Below are 9,870 nucleotides of genomic sequence, written 5' to 3' on the forward strand. Positions count from 1 at the left end.
GTGCTTGCTAAGGGGCAATGGTAATTAACCAACGACAACAGCCATTTGGTTGCAGCTAGCTGGTTGCGATGATCCGGCGCTAAGGTCCAGTGATTCCGGCAGAAAATCTGATATGCTCTGGGTCGATAGCACGCTGTGCAGACTGGCCGACAAATTGTCCAGGCTAGAGATAGAGCTGGCTGGTGGGTAGTGCAGGCCACGGACAATGGTGAAGACGCTAACAGTGGCTAATAGCAAGTAGCCATTCGGTTGCAGCTAGACTAGTTCTTGATAAAGGTTCTTGATAAAGGTTATAAAGAAATAATAGAATACAAAATAGACAAAAAACTAAAAAACTGGCTATTTACACAAGGACACAGAAAAAAACACGACCGCACTGCTACGCCTGTTGGTGTCAGACTTGTTCCTCCGGTACCGCTTGCCTTGCGGAAGCAGAGAGAACAGTCTATGGCTTAGGTGGCTGGACTCTTTAACAATTTTCCAGGCCTTCCTTTCACACCGCCTGATATAGAGGTCCTCGATGGCAGGGAACTCTGCCCTAGTTATGTACTGGGCTGTCCGCACCACCCTCTATAGCGCCATGTGATCGAGGGTGGTGCAGTTGCCATACCAAGCAGTGATGCAGCCAGTAAAGATGCTCTCAATGGTGCAGCTGCAGAACTTTTTGAGGATTTGAGGGCCTATGCCAAATATTTTCAACCTCCTGAGGGGGAAGAGGTGCTTTCGTGCCTTCTTCACGACTGTGTATATGGACCATTTTAAGTCCTTAGTGATTTGGACACAGAGGAACTTGAAGCTCTCGATTAGCTCCACTACAGCCCCGTCGATGTGGATGGGGGCGTGCTCGTCCCCCCATTTCCTGTAGTCCACGATCAGCTCCTTGGTCTTACTGATGTTCAGGGAGAGATTGTTGTCCTGGCACCACACTGCCAGGTCACTGACCTTCTCCCTGTAGGCTGTCTCATCGTTGCCTGTGATCAGGCCTACCACCGTTGTGTCATCAGCAAACTTGATGATGATGTTGGAGTCGTGCGTAGGAGGGGACAAAGCACACACCCCTGTGGGAGGGGACAAAGCACACACCCCTGTGGGGCCTCCATGTTGAGGGTCAGCTGGCAGAGGTGATGTTGCCTACCCTCACAATGTGAGGTCAGCCCAGTTGCAGAGGTAGATGTTCAGTCCCAAGGTCTCAAGCTTGGTGACGAGCTTGGAGGAGACTATGGCGTTGAACGCTGAGCTGTAGTCAATTAACAGCATTCATACGTAGGTACTCCTCTTATCTAGGTGGATGAGGGCAGTGTAGAGTGCAATTGTGATTGTGTCGTCTATGGATCTGTTGGGGCGGTATGTAAATTGGAGTGGGTCTAGACCAGGGATGGGCAACTCCAGTCCTCGGCAGCCAGAGTGGTGTCACACTTTTTCCCCATCCTTAGCAAACACAGCTGATTAAATGAGTTGCATTCTAAACTGAAGACCATGATTAGTTGATTATTGGAGTCAGGTGTATTAGCTGGGGCAAAAGTGTGACACCAATCAGGCCCCCGAGGACTATAGTTGCCCATCCCTGGTCTAGGGTGTCTGGGATGATGGAGTTCATGTGTGCCATAACCAGCCTTTCAAAGCACTTCATGATTACAGATGTGAGTGCTACAGGGCAGTAGTCATTGTGGCAGCTTGAGACATGTGGAGATTACAGACTGGGACAAGGAGAGGTTGAAAATGACGTGAATATGCCTGCCAGCTGTTCCGCGCATGCGCTAAGAACACACCCCGGAATACCGTCCGACCCTGCGGCCTTGCAAGTGTTGACCTGATTAAAAACCTTACTCAAGTCAGCCTCAGAGTGTGAGATCACCCAGTCCTCTGGGTCGGTGGGTGGCCTCATGCATGGCACAGTGTTGTTTTTGTCAAAGTGTGCATAAAATGCATTGAGTTTGTCTGGTGGAGAGGCATTGTTGGGCAGATCACGTCTGGGTTTTCCTTAGTTATCATTAATGGACTTTATCCCCTGCCACATGCGGCAGGCGGCGGAGCCTGTGTAATAGGATTCCACCTTGTTCCTATATTGTCCTTTTGCTTGTTTGATGGCTCTGCGGAGGTCATAGCAGGACTTCTTGTACTTGTTTGTGTCCTCAGTTGTAGCCTCTGGGTTGGCTGCGATAGCCCTGTGTGCGGTAGCCCTGTCCTTTAGTTTAGTAGCGCCAACCTCTGTGTTAATCCAGGGCTTTTGATTGGGGAAGCAGCGAACCTTCACTGTGGGGACAACGTCAGTTATGCATTTCCTAATAAAGCCAGTGACGGCGGTGGTTAGCTCATGGATGCTATCGGCGGAGTCCCGGAACATATTCCAGTCAGCGCTAGCAAAGCAGTCCTGTAGCATTGCCTCCGATTCGGAGGACCATTTCTCTACGGAGCGCGTCATGGTTACTTCCTGTTTGAACTTCTACTTGTAGACAGGAAGCAGCAGTATATGATCTGATTTGCCGAAGGGGGGACGAGGGAGAGCCTTGTATGCTTGCTTGTAGGTAGAGTAACAGTGGTCTAGGACTTATCACCCCTAGTGGCGAAGGAGACGTGTTGATGGAGGTTGGGCATCACGTGTCTTAATGACGTTGAATTAAAATCACCGGCAACCAGAAATGCAGCCTCTGGGTGGATGGTTTCCTGCTTGTTTATAGCCTCGTACATTTCGTTAAGTGCCAGCTTGTTGTTTTTCTTGTCCTGAGGTGGAATATATACAGCAGTTACGATAACAGCTTAAAACTCTCTCGGGAGGTACAGTGGGGAAAAAAAGTATTTAGTCAGCCACCAATTGTGCAAGTTCTCCCACTTAAAAAGATGAGAGAGGCCTGTAATTTTCATCATAGGTACACGTCAAATATGAGAGACAAATTGTGGAAAAAAATTCCAGAAAATCACATTGTAGGATTTTTAAGGAATTTATTTGCAAATTATGGTGGAAAATAAGTATTTGGTCACCTACAAACAAGCAAGATTTCTGGCTCTCACAGACCTGTAACTTCTTCTTTAAGAGGCTCCTATGTCCTCCACTCGTTAACTGTATTAATGGCACCTGTTTGAACTTGTTATCAGTATAAAAGACACCTGTCCACAACCTCAAACAGTCACACTCCAAACTCCACTATGGCCAAGACCAAAGAGCTGTCAAAGGACACCAGAAACAAAATTGTAGACCTGCACCAGGCTGGGAAGACTGAATCTGCAATAGGTAAGCAGCTTGGTTTGAAGAAATCAACTGTGGGAGCAATTATTAGGAAATGGAAGGCATACAAGACCACTGATAATCTCCCTCGATCTGGGGCTCCACGCAAGATCTCACCCCGTGGGGTCAAAATGATCACAAGACCGGTGAGCAAAAATCCCAGAACCACACGGGGGTACCTAGTGAATGACCTGCAGAGAGCTGGGACCAAAGTAACAAAGCCTACCATCAGTAACACACTACGCCGCCAGGGACATAAATCCTGCAGTGCCCTGCTTAAGCCAGTACATGTCCAGGCCCGTGCTAGAGTGCATTTGGATGATCCAGAAGAGGATTGGGAGAATGTCATATGGTCAGATGAAACCAAAATAGAACTTTTTGGTCAAAACTCAACTCGTCGTGTTTCGAGGACAAAGAATGCTGAGTTGCATCCAAAGAACACCATACCTACTGTGAAGCATGGGGGTGGAAACATCATGCTTTGGGGCTGTTTTTCTGCAAAGGGACCAGGACGACTGATCCGTGTAAAGGAAAGAATGAATGGGGCCATGTATCATGAGATTTTGAGTGGAAACCTCCTTCCATCAGCAAGGGCATTGAAGATGAAACGTGGCTGGGTCTTTCAGTATGACAATGATCCCAAACACACCGCCCGGGCAACGAAGGAGTGGCTTCGTAAGAAGCATTTCAAGGTCCTGGAATGGCCTAGCCAGTCTCCAGATCTCAACCCCATAGAAAATCTTTGGAGGGGAGTTGAAAGTCCGTGTTGCCCAGCGACAGCCCCAAAACATCACGCTCTAGAGGAGATCTGCATGGAGAAAGGGCCAAAATACCGTGTGTGAAAACCTTGTGAAGACTTACAGAAAACGTTTGACCTGTGTCATTGCCAACAAAGGGTATATAACAAAGTATTGAGAAACTTTTGTTATTGACCAAATACTTATTTTCCACCATAATTTGCAAATAAATTCATAAAAAATCCTACAATGTGATTTTCTGGATTTTTTTTCCTCATTTTGTCTGTCATAGTTGACGTGTACCTATGATGAAAATTACAGGCCTCTCTCATCTTTTTAAGTGGGAGAACTTTCACAATTGGTGGCTGACTAAATACTTTTTTTCCCCACTGTACAAGGGTCTGCATTTGACCATCAGGTATTCCAAGACGGGTGAACAATGTGTCGAGAATTCCACTGCGCTAGAGTCAGCACACCATTTTCTGTTGATGAAGAGGCATACACCTCACCCTCTCGATTTTCCTGAATCCAATGTCCTGTCCACTTGGTGAATGGAGAATCCATCAAGTTGGATAGCCATGGTGGGTAACTTGTCCGAAAGCCATGTTTCAGAAAAGCAGAGAATATTGCTGTTACGAGAGTCCCGTTGATAGCAAATCTGCGATTGGAGGTCATCCATCTTATTATCAAGTGGCCAATAAAATGGAGGGAAGAGGAATCCCCACTCTCCTGCCTCTTTTTCACATGCATTTCCTCTTGGGTAGCCTGAAAATTGGGTCGGAATTCTACAAAGAGCTCAGGGCAGATGAGTGACAGTCAAAGTTGAAGCCAGAATTAAGGTTAGTAACTGCTGATCTTACGTTCAAAAGTTATTGTCGATCATAAGAAATGATAGTGGATATATTTAGTACAGATGAGACTAAAATGTAGCGTTTTGGCCATCAAGGAAAACGCTATGTCTGGCGCAAACCCGACACCTCTCATCACCCCGAGAACACCATCCCCACAGTGAAGCATGGTGGTGGCAGCATCATGCTGTGGGGATGTTTTTCATCGGCAGGGACTGGGAAACTTGTCAGAATTGAAGGAATGATGGATGGAGGGAAACCTGTTTCAGTCTTCCAGAGATTTGAGACTGGGACGGAGGTTCACCTTCCAGCAGAACAATGACCCTAAACATACTGCTAAAGCAACACTCAAGTGGTTTAAGGGGAAACATTTGAATGTCTTGGAATGGCCTAGTCAAAGCCCAGACCTCAATCCATTTGAGAATATGTGGTATGACTTAAAGATTGCTGTACACCAGTGGAACCCATCCAACTTGAAGGAGCTGGAGCAGTTTTGCCTTGAGGAATGGGCAAAAGTCCCAGTGGCTAGATGTGCCAAGCTTATAGAGACATACCCCAAGAGACTTGCAGTTGTAATTGCTGCAAAAGGTGGCTCTACAAAGTATTGACTTTGGTGGGGTGAATAGTTATGCACGCTCAAGTTTTCTGTTTTTTTGTCTTATTTCTTGTTTGTTTCACAATAAAAAATATTTTGCATCTTCAAAGTGGTAGGCATGTTGTGTAAATCAAATGATACAAGCCCCCCAAAAATCTATTTTAATTCCAGGTTGTAAGGCAACAAAATAGGAAAAATGCCAAGGAGGGTGAATACTTTCGCAAGCCACTGTATATCCTACAATCAACAAGACACAACACATCAGATTGGAACAAGAATTGTGGCTTTTTTCTTGCCACTCTTCCGTAAAGCCCAGCTCTGTGGAGTGTACGGCTTAAAGTGGTCCTATGGACAGATACTCCAATCTCCGCTGTGGAGCTTTGCAGCTCCTTTAGGGTTATCTTTGGTCTCTTTGTTGCCTCTCTGATTAATGCCCTCCTTAACTGGTCTGTGAGTTTTGGTGGGTGGCCCTCTCTTGGTAGGTTTGTTGTGGTGCCATATTCTTTCCATTTTTTTAATAATGGATTTAATGGTGCTCCGTGGGATGTTCAAAGTTTCGGATATTTCTTTATAACCCAACCCTGATCTGTACTTCTCCACAACTTTGTCCCTGACCTGTTTGGAGAGCTCCTTGGTCTTCATGGTGCCGCTTGCTTGGTGGTGCCCCTTGCTTAGTGGTGTTGCAGACTCTGGGGCCTTTCAGAACAGGTGTATATATACTGAGATCATGTGACAGATTATGTGACACTTAGATTGCACACAGGTGGACTTTATTTAACTAATTATGTGACTTCTGAAGGTAATTGGTTGCACCAGATCTTATTTAGGGGCTTCATAGCAATGGGGTTGAATACATATGCACACACCACTTTTCCGTTATTAATTTTAAACAAGTTCTTTTTTACATTTCACTTCACCAATTTGGACTATTTTGTGTATGTCCATTACATGAAATCCAAATAAAAATCAATTTAAATTACAGGTTGTAATGCAACAAAATAGGAAAAACGCCAAGGGGGATGAATACTTTTGCAAGGCACTGTAATAACACTATATCTCCATTGAAGGTGTTTAAACAGCAACCCTTAATTGAAACATTAACAAAGGGTTTTCTCCACCACAGTTTCAGTAAAAAGCTGAGGGATGGGGCTGGAGAAATGCAACCACTCCTGAATCAATAGACTACAATATGGATGCAAGGACTGATCATCCATGATTTAAAAAATAATAGTTTTAACCATGTTTTTATCCTACAGAGCGGTTGTTTACATTTACTTTGTTTACAAACATTGGAGTAAAACAAGTTAATTTTTTGGGCTCTGATGGGGTATGACAGTTGAACTAAGTTCATGAGGCATTTATACATTATATTCTTCAAGAATCAATGGGTACATATAATTAGTTTTTACATCCAAAAATGGATGTAGCAATTCCACATCTGAAAGTGAGTTTTTCACGTGAAACTGCAAATAAAATGTGAGGTGAAAACATGTTATTCTCCTCACATAAAAATGTGGTGTTAACATGTGAATTCAATGTAATATATGTGAAAATATGCTTTCATGTGTGAAATGTGAGATCAAAATGTGAAAACAACCATTTCACATATGAAAACACAATTTTCACATGTGAAACTGCAAATGTGACATTTTATTGTAAAGGTTGCACACATTTGTATGTCAATACGGGAACTTATGTTGATCATTGCTGCTGTGTGCCAGTAGATGCACCTAGGTCATTAGTAATTCAAGCCTACACCTGAGTAGTTGTACACACTAAATCTACTTTGTCATGGCACTGGGCCCTCGGACAGGAGGAGAAAGAGACTGGGCAAGGGTCATGTTCGACATCAATTAACCTTTTAGAGACAAACATATTGATACCATAATCGGTTATAGCTATTTTACAATAGTTATTGTTGGGTAATTATTTTTAAAGGATTACAGTAAGACCACCATCTCATGTTAATTTCAGATTCTGCTGACATTCTATATGGCCTAGTAAAAAGATTTGTGTCTTATGTTAGTCAATGTTGGTACTGACAAATTACTGTATGGTTTTATTTCATGTTTGTGTTGACAACTTTCCTGATATGGTTACATTGTGATTGACATTGCTTTTATTTTTGATCCTCTTTCTAAACAGGAAATACGATGCCGAATACAAGCCGTAGCAGTGACGGCATTGAGGGCAGTTTTGAGCTTCCGACGGCGCAATACCAAATACCTCTGAATGACAAAGTGGTGATAGTCCAAGTTTTGATTGGCATCTTCCTCTACATCAACTTCCTCATGATCTTCACCTTCAAGAGGCCTTGTTCTCCAACACACGATACATATTCTTTGCTCACACGCTGGTCTCTGACTGTAAGTATCTGGCTCTGACTGATGTATTGCTACTCCAGGGTACCAATGCCAGGTGGGCTATGTATATTTCTGGTTATGATCATACATAACCTGGACTATGCCACACCGCTGACACTGACATGATGAGCCTGGAGTGGTATGTTGCAATCTGCATGCCCCTGCACCACAGTGAACTCTCCACCCCGGTGAGGGCCATGCAATGCATCCTACTCATCCAGGCTCTCAGCTCTATTGAATGGATCATCGTGATCTCCATCCTCTTCTCGGCTGTACCTCTGAGGTTCTACACCTCTCCTCTAGTCTGCAGTTTCAGGCAGATAATTGTGTTCTCCTGGCAGGGCCACGTCAACTCGGCTCTGTGTCAGTTCTACCTCCTGGTAATGTCCGTAATCATAGCTTTCACCTATGTGAAGATCATGGTGGTTTTCAGAGCTGCCTCCTCAGACAGTAAGAAATCTACCAATAAGGGCATGAGGACAGTTATTCTCCATGGCTTACAGTTACTCCTTTGTTTGATCCAGTTATGGTGTCCTATGATAGAATTGGCTATAATGAAGATCAATTTGAATGTGTTTATTCAGCTTAGGTATTTTGACTATATTGTTTTTACTCTTGCCCCTCGAGTCCACTTGTGTATGGATAAAGGGATAAGGATTTTGTGGTGGTTATGAAATATTATGCCCTGTTTGGATATTCTAAAAAAGTATTTATATGTAATATGGACAAGCCTAATCGTAAATGAAGAAAAAAAACTCCCATGGCCTGCAGATTGATTTCAGTCGTGTAAAATCAAAGTATATTTTTGTTTATTTAGTTCAAATGTTTTTTTTCTCTGGTATTTGGCCCTCATGATCTCTGCAGTAACATAAATAGTATTTTACACCCATATTTTACTCCCCCTTGCTGAGTGACAGTTAGACAATTCTATTAAACTTCAATAATTTCTGTCTCTATTTGTCATGGTTCCTTGATTTTATGAAAAATAAACTGTAAAAGTTCAATAACATTTATAATTTTTCAAACCCTATCTCTGTTGTTTCAGAAGTTCATGTTAGTGGCCATTTTTTCATGATAGAGACCCAGGGAGAACACACTGTTTGGACCTGGCCCCAGCTCTCTTCATTACTGATGCATGACTTCTGTCAAGAGCAGACCAAGCCCTGGTGTGCTGCTCTCAACAGAGTAATCTTGTTTGCCAAACAAAAGAAAACATATGGTTGCACAATTAGGCTCAACTCAGAAGCGCTCCGTTAATAATCAACCAGTCTGTTAATTACTAATCAGGGAACAGGGGACCCGCGCTTTCCCTAACTGTACTCTTGAGATATCTGGCAGCACCGTGGACATGCCTCCCTGTTCATCAAATGCAATCCATGTAAATCCCCTCTTAAACAACCCCATCCCAATGTTTCCTTTACGGTTTCATCATTCTCTCTGAAAACTATAACAAACGCTGGTAGATGGACATGCCTTTTACTCTAGGCCCTGGTCTGCATGCATTTCACTCAAGGTTGATAGAACACCCTTTAAAAGTAGAACAAGGTTTTAGACATATAGTTGATACTTTATTACAAATACTGATATCACAGTACTGAGGACAATAAACACATTTGAAGAAATATTTATTCAAATTCATGAATAGCAGGCCTCCTGTTCAGCCTTAAACACCCACACCAATAGAAATCCACTTTTTCAAGCTGAAGGATGATGGCCAGAGCTTACCCATGATGTTGCACAATTATTTAAGTCATTGTGTTAGTGAAAGTATGATATACAGTTGAAGTCGGAAGTTTACCTACACTTAGGTTGGAGTCATTAAAACTTGTTTTTCAACCACTCCACAAATGTCTTGTTAACAAACTATAGTTTTGGCAAGTCGGTTAGGACATCTACTTTGTGCATGACACAAGTAAATTTTCCAACAATTGTTTACAGACAGATTATTTCACTTAGAATTCACTGTTTCACAATTCCAGTGGGTCAGAAGTTTACATACAATAAGTTGACTGTGCCTTTAAACAGCTTGGAAAATTCCAGAAAATGATGTCATGGCTTTAGAAGCTTCTGATAGGCTAATTGACATCATTCGAGTCAATTCGAG

General features: G+C 43.2%; 1 pseudogene; it reads left to right on the top strand.

The window, feature by feature from the left end:
- The first annotated feature begins 7,556 nt into the window (after positions 1 to 7,556).
- LOC121568171 lies at positions 7,557 to 8,511 on the top strand (annotated as a pseudogene).
- The last annotated feature ends 1,359 nt before the right edge of the window (positions 8,512 to 9,870 follow it).

This window comes from Coregonus clupeaformis, chromosome 6, assembly GCF_020615455.1.
Source record: "Coregonus clupeaformis isolate EN_2021a chromosome 6, ASM2061545v1, whole genome shotgun sequence".
Classification (NCBI taxonomy): domain Eukaryota; kingdom Metazoa; phylum Chordata; class Actinopteri; order Salmoniformes; family Salmonidae; genus Coregonus; species Coregonus clupeaformis.